Here is a 13255-nt window from a genome sequence, read left to right as displayed (position 1 = left end):
AAAGTAAACTTAGGAAAAGTAAAGTAAATTACTTTAATGATTATGTCTTATTCACAACCTTTGATCTCAAGTGAGGTGAAATCCAATCTCTATAGTCAATCACTTTGGAGATCACGATTAGAGATTTAGCTCATTGTAAAGCTATAAAAGCAAGGATTGGGAAAAGGAGAAGACACTATATACAATAGCACAAGATTGAGAGAGGCTTCTCAGTGAGTGTGTTGGGTTGAGAAAAGGGCAGCAATGAAATCTAGATCAACCAAGGAGGGTTTAATTAGTTGGGCCATTTTCCTATGAAGGGAGCCCAAGTAAGTTTGGAACTTAATGCAGAACTTTGATTGGGAAAAATCTGTGTGCTGGATTGAGGTTGGTAAATTTGCTTTCGCTGAATTTAATTTTGTTAATACCCTAGCTGGTGCTTTTATTTAGTAGACATAAATATGCTTTGAACTAATTGTTGGTTTGCGAGGGTAAGAAAATCTAACAATAGAAAACCATATCTGTTCAAAGGTCAAACCAGTAGAAAACTGGAACCAGTCTATGAACTAATCTACTAAAATATATAAAATATGCAAAATTTACTGAAAAAGAATATATATTCATGTACATCAATTTAAATACGAACCATTAGGCCAAATATGTAAAGTATGCTCATTTTAGGATTTGGAAGGGAGGGGGTGTTTTTGTTTTGTTTTGTTTTGTTTAATTTCGTTAACTATCGTGGCTCTTGCCAGTCTGGATTGTTTGTGAATTGGTCTGAACCTGTCAAAATTGGCTGGTTCAGTGCATTGGTTTGGTTCAACCACTGACTCACTGCAAAATTGATATACAGTCCAGTGGTTGTAAGGCAGATCAAGCTCTTGATGAGTTGCCTATATATTGATTCATTTGTTTTGTGTTGGTTTTGGCTGAAAGTTTTAGTCAATTTCCATAGGTTTAGGAGATATTTTGCAATTAACCATCCTGGTCCTGTCTAACGACCTCTGGGATGCTTGGTTTTTGAAGCAAATACACATCCATTAATGTGCCAAACCTATACTCCAAAACAATAACATGGGAGGCCTAAATCTGTCGTGTCAAAAATGGAGTACCTCAGACTTTACCTTCCAAATTGCATCAAGCTTACTTCCTGTGGTGATGTTATCTACATAGGTCATTATAATCACCACTTCAACATCTTTACATTTGACATGAAGATTAAAATCAAAATGGCTTCTCCTGAATCCATTCTTTGTTGTTTGTGATTTGAATTGGATTATTATATTATTTGTCATCCATTTCAATGCTTTTAGAGTGGAAAATTTGGAGGAATAAGCTCACAGGGCCATTTTTATGAGAGGTTCCTAGTTTGGAGAACTAGGGTTTGAAACCTTTTTGAGGTAGTTTGAGGCATTTAATGAATTTTTCTGGGGTCTAAAATCTCATTCTTGTAGTAGACTCATTGGCGTTGTTCTAGACTTGGAGACCTTTTCAACGATGCAAGAAAGATGTCAAACAAAGTTCCTATGCAAAAGTTATGTCACCTAGAAGTTGACGTTCTTGTTTGACTGCCATGGTTTGAGAGGATGCCATGCTAGCCACTGTTACTCATGCTAGCCACATTAAGACTATGAAGAAGACTCTAGAAGGGTCAAAGTTGTAATTTTAATTGAGAGTTGTTGGAGTCAAAGTTAACACCTAGTTGGGCTATGTTATAACTTATAAATGGGCCACTAGGCGGAAAAGTGGGTTCCATTCATTTTTGATTGTATCTTGTTCCACAATAGAGTAGAACAACTTGGGAGTGGGAGTGAGAGAGCATAACAGAGGGGTTTTAGTGTCTATAATAGCCTATCATGTCACACTGTTGATAATTCCTAGTACTTCATATCAGGCCTATGTCTAATCACGATTGTATACACATTGAAATACACAACTTCAAGCACTTTGCACAATGAAAATGTAACAGTGAATCAACAAGTACACAAGAATTTGTTAGATCCAAAACTTGTTTTTATTACTCCTTTAATAAAACAAACATAGGGCTCTTGTACTAGGGATCATGGCCCTTACAAAACCCTGATACAAGACACTAATATACACTAGGGCTTGAGGTCTGTCCTTTGATCCTCAATCTGCCCAAAGAACAATGACAAAAATAACAAACTTGCTGATGTAGATCCTTCAACAACAGTCCTTTCAACCCTCTTTTGTCATTGACACCTAGCAGTCCTTTGCCTCCTTTACTCACAGAGAAATTTGCTCCTTTAAAGTCTCTTCACACCAGCTGCTCACAAGGGATTTTGTCCTTCAAATCTCTTGCACAATCAACCCTAAACTAACAGCTACTCACAGTGGTCTTTGTCCTTCAGGATCACTGTACAAACATCCCTCAAACAGCTGTCCAAACCCTCCTTTGTTGGACAGTCTTCAACAGTCACTCTCAGCAATCATTCTCCACAGAGTTCAACCCACGCTGGCCTCTTCGTTAGACTGAAACACTAAGCACATACTCCTCAAGGTACTGAAGCCTCTTAGCCTGTATAATCCTCCCTACAACCTAGTATTACTAGCCTGCAACCTGTACTAGGGGTTCGTTTAACACTTTGAGGCCCTTGCAGCCTGTCTGAAGTAGAGTCTAGGGCTTCGGCCTTCCTGGTCCAAACAAAACAAAAAATCGATCTCTCTAAACAGTAAACTTGACCCTCTTTTGGCACCTTCTAACTTCATGTCCAGCAGACAGATCTTCATCCTTCCTAGGGCACAATCTAGAACAGAAAAACAGACCATAAACTCCTGTTTTACTAGCTGTGACTTCCTTCTTTGGTTTTACTCACATAAGAATGATGTGCTATGTTGTGCAATGCGACCTCTCCTATGTGTCCTTTATTTATAGCTCTTTAATTATTAACTTAGGAGCCCTTAACTCCATTAAAGTGCCTCCGCAACTATAATTAGAATAAACAATTATTAACTTTGGCTCTTTAGCCCACCACTTGGGTACTTTGCGCACAACAACTCATTTGCATGGGTCAACTCCATACAAACCTAGTACCCTAAGGTTTATGGGAGTACCTCCCAACCTACAATTTCAACACAGAGGTCTCAGGTAACTCCACAACGAGTGCCTTATCTTTTGTACTTGCATTATTTTGATTCTAGACAAAAGAGAGGTGAACAACCTCACATTCTAGCTGGGGTTTTTGTCGTAAGGGTTTCCCAAATAATATCTTGTGTTCATTGTGATTGGTGTGTTCCACGGAGATGCATCCCCCATGGTGGGGGGTGCACTCCCCCTGTTTCTCACGCTCCTAGGATGGGGGGACTATAGGGAATCGTTTCACCATGTCCCCATTTTGGGGAATTTGGGGAGACATAAGGGGAACCATTCCCCAATGTGGGAGATGCATTTCCCCAAAAGCGGTGTTTGTGGGTGTCGCCCCTCAAAAAGGGCCATGCGCCCCCCTTGAATTTTCCGTGAAAACACTAATTTATGAATGTGGAAGCCTAATATTTAACCGTAGGGCCCTACAAATGCGATGTAATTAACGATAATGTTAAATTCTCCTTTATATTTCATTTTCATCTTTTTACTTAGATTTTTAACATTACCGTTAATTGTTTCAGGATGTTTTAGAGTGGTTTCAATCTCATTGGGTTTCATATGGGAAAGTATAATTTTAAGTCCCATTCAAAATCGGGTAGACTTAACGGTTTTCGGGATTTCAGGGTTGGGGGTATTGCAAGGTTTCCATTGGATTCTATCACGTCCGAGGATATGGAACTGACATATAATCAAGAGCACCAAACTCTCTATGTACCTTGATGTTGGTGGCATTGATTGTTGAACTCCTCTGTCATGACCCTAGTAAAATTGTACCTATCACTCAAACATGTCTCAATTTGACATGTTAAACTTTTTCCATCTTATTTTAATGCTTAGAGGGTGATATTGATGATGAGGATCCCAATATAGGCAATGATTTTGATGATATCTGGGTATTTGTTGTAGCATGTTTTTTTTGAGCTATAGTGGCAATCTAGAGCCTCTTTGTTGATATATTTTTGGTTCAAATATGGATTGCACTTGATGCTATTTTGGCTTTATGCACCCTTACTTGAAACATTGCTGAAAAACTTTGCATCTTTGTGTATAATGGTTTGGATTCATATGGATGTACATGAATATTTACATATTTTTATTTTTATTTTTTTGAAGTTTGAATATTTATGTATTTTTTGGTCACATGATTTTTTGTCCCATTTTTTTTGGTTTCCTATATTGGGGTCGATTGGTTTGATGACTGGTCTAGTTATGATAACATTGGTTCATTGTCAATTGTTCATTTTCATTTTTAACTTTTAAGTCTTGGCTCTAGATATTAGTGACCTTAGACAAAGTCTTTGACTCGTCACTTTACTATTTTTGAGTTTGAGTAATTTCAATATACCAATCTAGTCTTTAGACTTCAGTATCAACTATTTTTCATAGTACTAATCAGAGTCTAAAATAATGGATGATGAATTTAAATCAATGTATACAATATTTTACTATTTGTTTTTCATTGAATCATTTATGATGTATGAATCATTGTATTTCATTATTAAATTTGAATCATGTTTGTGACACACACACACAAACATAGAGAGATGGAGAGACCCCAACATCCCCCATCCGCCCCAAATTTCCTAAAAATTTGGGGGTGCTTCCACATGTCCCCCCATGCGTCTACCTGTTCCTCCGTACCCCTATCCCGGAAACTTGGTGGAACATTGATATATATGTCTTCCTCGAGACTGCGCCATTAAGGAAGGTGCTTTTTGCATCCATGTGATATATGTTCCAACCAAAATATGTTTCTATCGTTAGAATCAACATGATAGTGACCAATTTTACAGTGGGGGCAAATGTCTCCTCATAACTGACTCCTTGCTGTGCAAATCCATTAGCAACTAGCTTGGATTTATACTTGTCAAGTGACCTATCCTCCTTATACTCCACTTTGTAAATTCATTTGCAGCGTAAGGGTTTCTTATCAGGAGGTAATTTGTTATGAATAAAAAATATGTAAATAATAATGATAATTGTAATAATGATTAGTTAATTAGTAATTAGTGCTGAAGAGGCATGTCTAAATGGGACATGACTCTCCATGAAGAGGCACCTGCCTAGGGTACATAAGCAGGCCCTCACTCTCATTTGTAAGATCATTATCATTCATACATTTTAATATATATTCTTGTATCTTCAATGGAGATATTTATATTCCAAGTCTTCTGGAGTATTTAACTTGAAGAACGAACTTTGTTCGTTCCATTTGGTATCAGAGTTGTTCAATCCTCTAGCCGCTCCATCGTTGCATAGAGTCGTGCTCTTCTATACATGCCCTTGGCCATTAAAGTTTCGTCAACATTGTTGCCGTCAAGATTGAAGCGTTTCACTACACAAGTTGGAGTTTCTCCATTTTTGCCGTTTAGGCCTTTGGCCATCAGAAAAAAATAAAAATAAAAAATAAATAACTTATATATGTATATATATAATAGAAAAAAAGAGGGTTAAAAAAATTAAAAGAAGAAAAAGGAAAGAAAGATTATAAGTTTATTTAAAAAAAGGAAAAAAAGGCAAAAAAGAATATTAAAAAAGAAAAAACGAAAAGTTAAAATATTACAAAAAAAAATTATATATACAAAAAAATGCTAGAAAAAAAATCTCTCTCTCTCTATATATATATATATCTATATATATATAAGTCAACAGACCAAATCTTAGATCGACCGTTCATCAGTTGCGAACCGTTGCGTCCCTCCATTAGATCACATGACTCTTATTGATGACGTCCCCCACCTACGTCGTCGGTTGGTACCTTGAATTGCCACCGTTGTCCAACTGCAGGCATCGTTATTGCACTTGCAACTACCCGAGCCACTGTAACCTTGCGGCATAGTGAGACATAGAATCATTACCTATTACTCCAACTGTTGCCGCATTTTGCCTTTTCCATTGCACGCACCACTGAATTCCAATCGAATATCCCCCACCGTCAACTGTTTGCCCGCCGCCACTTCCATTGACACACACAGCCGTACGCATCCCCACAGATACGACAGACGATAGCGCAAGGCCTTCCGCTCTTGAGCCTTCCAACTGTTGACGTATCCTACAATCGCATACATGAGTTAATCACTTGATGCAGACCGTCATCGACCACAGTCCCCACTGTCGACTGTACAGGTCATCCCATCACTGTCATCGCCAATGTGCAACTACTTTCTTTTTATTCAATTGTCCATACTAGCGAACAAACTTTTGTGCAATACACATTGGTTGTTCAAAAAAAAATTTGAGCAAAAACACATCTCTTTGCAAACAAGTCACTAACTCACTACAAAAATTATTAGATGTAGCGGAGCTCGAAGGGTTGAGGGGTTCATTCGTGTCTTTTTCAACACATTAACTTCTACTCCATGTGACTGACTATTGGGTCACGTCTCATCACAAATTTCTTAATTTGTCAGCACGCCTAAATTAAAAGAGTTTAATGACATTCCATTTGAAAAAATCAAAAGATAAGTGGAAAGGGGATATTTTAACAGTTGCTGAGGAGACCTTTATATTTGTATATATGTATCCACTAAAAAATTAGGAAAAATTAAAGGAGATCTTAAGGATAATGACATTCCATTGAAAAAATCAAAAGATAAGTGGAAAGGGGATATTTTAAAAGTTGCTGAGGAGACCTTTATATTTGTCTGTATGTATCCACTAAAAAATTAGGAAAAATTAAAGGAGATCTTAAGGATAAAGTGAATAAGTGGTAAAAAAAGGAGATTAATAAAATACCAAGTGATTATATATATATATATATATATATATATATTTCTTTCTTTTCTTAATTTAACATTAGTGAGCTTAAGAAGGGTAATTTTATTATTTAGGGGAATATCTTTTGAAAGTATAAGGAGGTATTTATAAAGAAAAGAAAAGAAATAAAAAATAAAAAATAATAGAATAAAAGAAGGGTGTTTATTTGAAAAAAATAAAAGAAAGGAAGAAGGTATTATTATAGAGGAAAAAAGAAGGTGATTTTTAAGTGTGAAGTTATAAGGTAGAAATATTTTATTTCTTAAAAGGGAACATTAGTAAACAATTTTATACTAAGGTTTGAAGTTTGAAGGAATAATATAGTTTGAAAGGGTATAAAGGGAATAATAAAATTATTTAAAAAGATACAATGCAACTTAAAACACCTTTTTTTTTCTTCCTCTGTCTGTTTGTTTGTTTAAATAAGGTTAATCTATTGATATAATACAAAAAAGTTACATAGTAGCCCGGCCGTAGAGGGTTCCGGCCTTAATTAGCACACAACCATGAAAAATGTCTGAGACTGCCCCTACAAAGGGGAAACCAGTCCATTAAACATCCAAAAATTAACCCACAAGTTCTTGAATAAACCAGCCTATCAGCTAACAACAAAACCAACCTGAAAACGAGCAAAACCACCCAGAAAAACCACAAATTGTCCTGACTGGACCGCCCAGCCATCAAATTTCCTTGAGGACACAAAAGCAAGACAAAAAAAACCAGAACTAAGTGAATTGCCACCTGTCAGGAGTGACATACGGTGCCAGGTCATCTGGAGCCAGGTCATCCGGAGCGGTACCTCCACGACAGGACATGCCCAGTCATCCGGGTTGTCCGCCCCTCCACGTCCCTCAGCCTGACGACCTCCCTCCCTGCTACCATCTGCATCCTGCTGGCGCAACGTGTTCTCCAGACGGCTGTCCACTGCCCGCGTGTCACTAGGAACGCCTGAAGCATCATGCGAGCTGCCAGCAATGGCTTTTCCATGTCTTCTATGCCGACCTCCATTACCATTCAGCTCGTCAATGTTATCTCTGTGCCGGCTTGGACCAGCTCTGTTCGTCTCTTCCAGGGAAGTAGTCATGGGTATTTGCGGCTCAGGCTCTTCAGAAATGCAGATGGAGACGGTGGTGACTATGACCGGGCAATTCATGGAGCTCCAGAACCGAAACTGCGTCGTGTGGGGGACATGATGCGGAGGTAGAGGGAAGGTAGTAGTGCGCATAGCTGCCTCATCACGTCTGGAGCAATGGAGGCAGGCTCTGCCTCTACCACTTCTGGTGTTCGGATAATGACCAGCAGCACTGAACAGGTAGGGATTTTCAGCAGAGGAGGCAGGGGAAGCCGAATTGTGGCTGTGTAAAGCAGAGGAGCGGGAGCTACCGCCGCGCGTGCCACCGCGACGGCTGCGCATGCGGTGGCGGACCATGGTGGAGGTAGGCGCAGTTGCAGAGTCAGGGGGGCGGAAGAAGAGATGACAGAGGAATGCTGAGCGGAATTTACAGAGTGCTGAGGGGAATGGTGGAAGCCAGAGTACTGAGCAGAAGAGCAGAAGTTAGTATGGGAATGGTGGAAGCCATTACCCAAATCCAGACAGCAAACAAGCCAGCATCTGCGTCCCGTGCTGGTTCGCTCAGTCGGCGCTTCCGCCTGCGGAGGGCATGCACAATGAAATAGGGGGAGAATGATCGGGTGAATCACCAGAGCCATGGTTATGCAGTTGATGATTTTGCCTCGGCAAGAGCAGGCATTAAATGCCGCCTGCGAGGTGCCGTGAGGATTAATCAGGCTGGTCTTGGAATGGTTGCAGGGGGCCAAGTGGCCATCTTGCCTGCCGTCGCCCCGTATCATAGCCTTAAATGCCTTAATTGCCACCCGCATCCGGGGGCAACTTAAAACATCTTAACAAGCAAAATGACATCTAATTCAGAAATGAAGGCTGAAAGATTCTCAAAATCTAAATATAACTATGCCTCATTGCTATTTATAATTAAAGTGTGTTTTGCAGGGAAGGATGTTACTATCGCTATCTTGCCAGTCGATGATAAAGATTATATAAAACCTAAAATGGCAAACCAATTAGTGATTCCCGAGTCAAATATAATCAAAAAATTAGATTGTTATAACAACAAAAATTATGACATAACCAATTTACATCTAAACATTAGAGATTATACATTCGTATCGCGATACTCAGTTCAAACCCTATGGAGCGATCAAGGTGACATTATTTTAGGTTCACCCTGGATGGAAACCCTAGGTTCCTTCATCCTGAATACGAAAAAGAAGTTTTTGACATTTTCATACAAAAAGAGAAAAATAACACTACAAGATGTTACATTAAAGCCAAATTCAGTGATGCCAGAAGACATACAAGATGTTTCAAAATTAATTTTTCAAGAAGGTAAAAAAGTACTACAAAATATGCAAAGAGAAGTTGATAAGATCACCACTGAAAAAAATGAAGTTTCTCGGCTTAAAAACCATAGCGAAAAATTATTAACACAAATCAAAAAGCTTAAGGACAAGAAGTCATTAAAAGACAAGTTAGAACAAGTTAAGAAGCATCAAAGTCTCCAGTTGTAACAGTCCAGGTTGAAGATAAGGGAATAAATACCGATCCAGTGAATGTCACAACTCAAGAAGTAGACAAGCAAGTTGAAGAAAATACACACTTGGATGTTGCAGTGCAGACGATAAACATCCCAAGTGAAGGTTCTGTAACCAACTCAACAACATCCTCACCAGAAGAAAATAAAAAAATTGCCACACTCCTAATAAGGGAAAGTAAAACCAAAAAAGTTCCCTATCGACATCTGAATCACGAGAGTAGACAACTCAATCAAGCTATGTATCTGTACCATTCAGAACAGAAACAACAAACTAATGTTCTGAAGAATATTGAAGTAAGCTCAATCTAGTCCTATGATGACAGTTTGTTACAAATTCCCAGTGATCAGAATACTCCATAGAAAATTAATCTAGGATGGTCAGATCCATTTTCAGTCTGACAATTTTGCTTATTAGTTAGAGGATCATATCAACCTGTATCAACAAAGATGACAGTTCCGAGACGAGAAGACATTCAAAAGAGATCAAGCCTTTTCATCAACAAGCTTTGAGGACAAAGCTTTTTGAGGAGGAAGGCAATGTTATGAATAAAATATATATAGATAATATAAATATAAATAATAATGATAATTGTAATAATGATTAATTAATTAGTAATTAGTGTTGAAGAGGCATGTCTAAATGGGACTTGACTGTCCATGAAGAGGCACCTACCTAGGGTATATAAGCAGGCCTTCACTCTCATTTGTAAGATCATTATCACTCATACATTTTAATATATATTCTTGTACCTTCAATGGAGATCTTTATATTCCAAGTTTTTTGCAGTATTTAATTCCTCGAACACCTCACTTTATTTTTGTGAGTGCATCATACTCCACTTGCATTGCTTTCTTCCAGTCTGGTTGCCTTTGGCCTCGTCATAGGTTTGAGGTTCAAAAGGTTTTGAATTATCAAAGAATAATTAACACGTTCAGGTTTCTTACCTCTTTTGATAAGTCTCCCACATGAACTTTCCTCCCTTCGTTGAGGAATCTCCTCCAACTGGACATTCTCCAATGCCTTAGAGAACCACTTTAATTGTTTCTTCCCTTCTTGGTCCTTAAATTCAGTGCTGGGTTCTTGCTGATTGGAACAACTGTTAATAGTTTCACTGTTTACATATTCATGCAGATCAATACCCGGGCACTGTCCTGTCTCAAGTACAACTCCCTAGTACCATGTTAGAGAACAAAAACGTAGGCAGAAAAAAAGAGCAGAAACAGAAGAGAGAATTATGTCTGGCTTGATTATTCAATGATAAACTGTCTCAATACATAAGAGGCAAGGTGTGCATTTTGTAAGTTATGTAAAACCTTTTTCTAGCTTAATTTATTTATTTCATAATAAACATGACGTAACTTTATAACCTAAAGTACATCAAACTGCATACGAAGGTAATGATTAGTGAATAAATTATTACATCAACGATGTATTGCCTATTTCCTGTTGATTTCAGGTGGCTTATACCCTTCAAACAAGGGTAGAAAATTTAGCATAGGAATGTACAATGCTTGTCTTGGATGATAACTGGCTACTTTGGTCCCAGCAGAATGCCAATTTTCTGGCTGTACTACTACTACCGTCTGATGTTGATCTTTGTACCATATGAAACATAAGGAGAGAATCCTGTTATTTTCTGAAAAAGGACAGTCTTCAGTTTCTATACATTGAGCCTCCACAGCTATCAATTGCTATCCCCTTTTTGACATTCTGTTTAGAGATGACTTGCTTTATTTAATCCATTGTGATTCTTAAGAAAGCAAAAAGATTCCTTATGTACATTGGTTACTTAATGTCAGTTTATTCTTGATGACTTGTATCTTAATGTCATCTGGCAGTTTTCAATCCTGTATCCTTCTTTCTGATATTGCTTATGTTTTGTGATGGTCGGAAGCGTTCACAAATCACATCTATGTTTGGAGCTGAAAAGCTGTGGGGAAAAGGATTTACAGGTTCAAACATAAAGATGGCAATATTTGATACTGGTATAAGAGCTGATCATCCACACTTCCGGAACATCAAGGTATCATTTCTATCCTGGGCAGGAATTGAACTAATGTTGCTTATTGTTAATGCATGCCAGCAAGGAGCAGATTAGAAAGAAAAAAATTTAGACACTAAGCTTGCCTTTTTTTGATGTGCACACAGTCATTGCCCTTGAATATGTTTTATCTCCTTTTACTAAAGTTTCTTTATTTTATGTTACGTGATGTAATGGGTTCATTCCTATTTTAGTATGCGAAGAGATTGGGCTGACAAGATTTTGGAGCAACTTTTATCCAGGCCATGGATTCTATATCTGATTCATAATTCCTTACTGGACTATAAATATATCATCATAATAGATCAGACTTCAAAGAACCGTTGAGAAATTTCTCTTGTACTTTATGTTCTTGTTCGTAGATACATTTCCACTTGTTCTGAATCCTGATGGGTTTTCCGTTACTTGTATGATTATCCCAGAGTGCACTTCTAGGATTCCTTACTGGACTGTAAATATATCACCATAAATCAGACTTCAAAGACCCATTGGGAAATTGCTCTTGTCCTTTATGTACTTTTCTTCTTGTTTGTATACATTTCCACCTTTTCTGAATCCTTATGGGTTTTCTGTTACTTGTATGGTTATCTAAGAGTGCACTTTTATGATTCCTCGGATACTTTTATGGAGTGGTTGTAATGAGCTTATTGCCTTGTTTTTTGAAATTTTTAGATCTGTTTCTTCCATTCTCAGATATCTTCGAGGAACATCTTAACATCCAGTTAACATGAATTCTGAGTTTTTTGTTTGTTTGTCTTTGTAGAGTTTGCCACCTATCTTAGAAACTTGATGCTTAAATTCTTGAATATATACATGGGGTATAATAACATCAACATCATGACAACTTTATCGAACAAACTGTTGAAAAGTTCATCCATGGGAAACATTTGTTTAATTAGAAGAGTGAGAAGATGACACACTTAGAGTTGGTGTCCGTGTTCTCAGGAGGAATGTCATATCCCCATTTTATTTTCCTCCATGGTATGGCCAGGGTGGATTTCTAGGGTACGGGATGGCTAGATCATGGGTGCAGGTTTATGTCATCAGGGGTTCCGAGGGAGTTTGAGGGGTTTTTATGGGATCTGATGGCATTCGCTTGGCATATTTTATCACCCGCATGGATTGTCTTTTGTTCCGTTGCATTTCAACAACTTTCAAAAAATTGCATTATTATGGGGCCTAACTTAATTAATTATGCTCGAGGTGGCATTCCGGGAGGATTAATTGATGGAACACCTCAGTGTAATAGTTCTTTGGAACCAGAACGAGAATATCTACAAGATAGGACGCTGAGAAGTGGCTTTTAGTGGTCAGAGATAGAGTATGGTGACCAATTTACTATTTTAATTGAAATAAAAAGAGGGAAAAATGCTCCATGATTAAAATAATAATAAAATAGGAGGTTTTAGAGGGGTCTATCAGATTTATAAAAAGAGGAGGAGGCCGTTAGGGTACATCTTGGATTTGGTCTTTTTTCTTGTGTGAAAGGTTGGAGGACCCGGTTCTCTACTTCATTGGTATCCCTAGGATGAAAACCCTCGGGTGATTTAGTTAGATTGGGCGAGTACCCATCTCGCCTTGGTGAATTCATCTAGAATTCACAGGAGAGCTTAGCAGTGTAGTTCATGTCAGTTTGGAGCGCTGGTCCAGTGAGCAGATAATCTTGGAGGCCAATTTTTCATCTTAGCTATTTTGGTTGTAGAAGCATGTAAACCCCAGAGTATCTATTATAATAAAAGCTGAGATTATTTTGTTCCTCT

At 38.0% G+C, this 13255-nt stretch overlaps 1 pseudogene across 1 annotated transcript in view; it reads left to right on the top strand.

Annotated features, from left to right (window-relative positions):
• LOC149258786 (subtilisin-like protease SBT6.1) overlaps positions 1-13255 on the top strand; it is a 303764-nt pseudogene that overhangs the window by 26109 nt on the left and 264400 nt on the right. The window contains exon 2 of the transcript XR_016256954.1: positions 11349-11477. The product of XR_016256954.1 is annotated as a subtilisin-like protease SBT6.1 (transcript). The remainder of the gene's footprint in view (positions 1-11348; positions 11478-13255) is intronic.

Source organism: Pinus tabuliformis, chromosome 6 (genome assembly GCF_031772625.1).
Source record: "Pinus tabuliformis cultivar Carrire ecotype Pingquan chromosome 6, CPIR1, whole genome shotgun sequence".
NCBI lineage: Eukaryota > Viridiplantae > Streptophyta > Pinopsida > Pinales > Pinaceae > Pinus > Pinus tabuliformis.
This window is presented reverse-complemented; position numbering and strand designations above follow the sequence as displayed.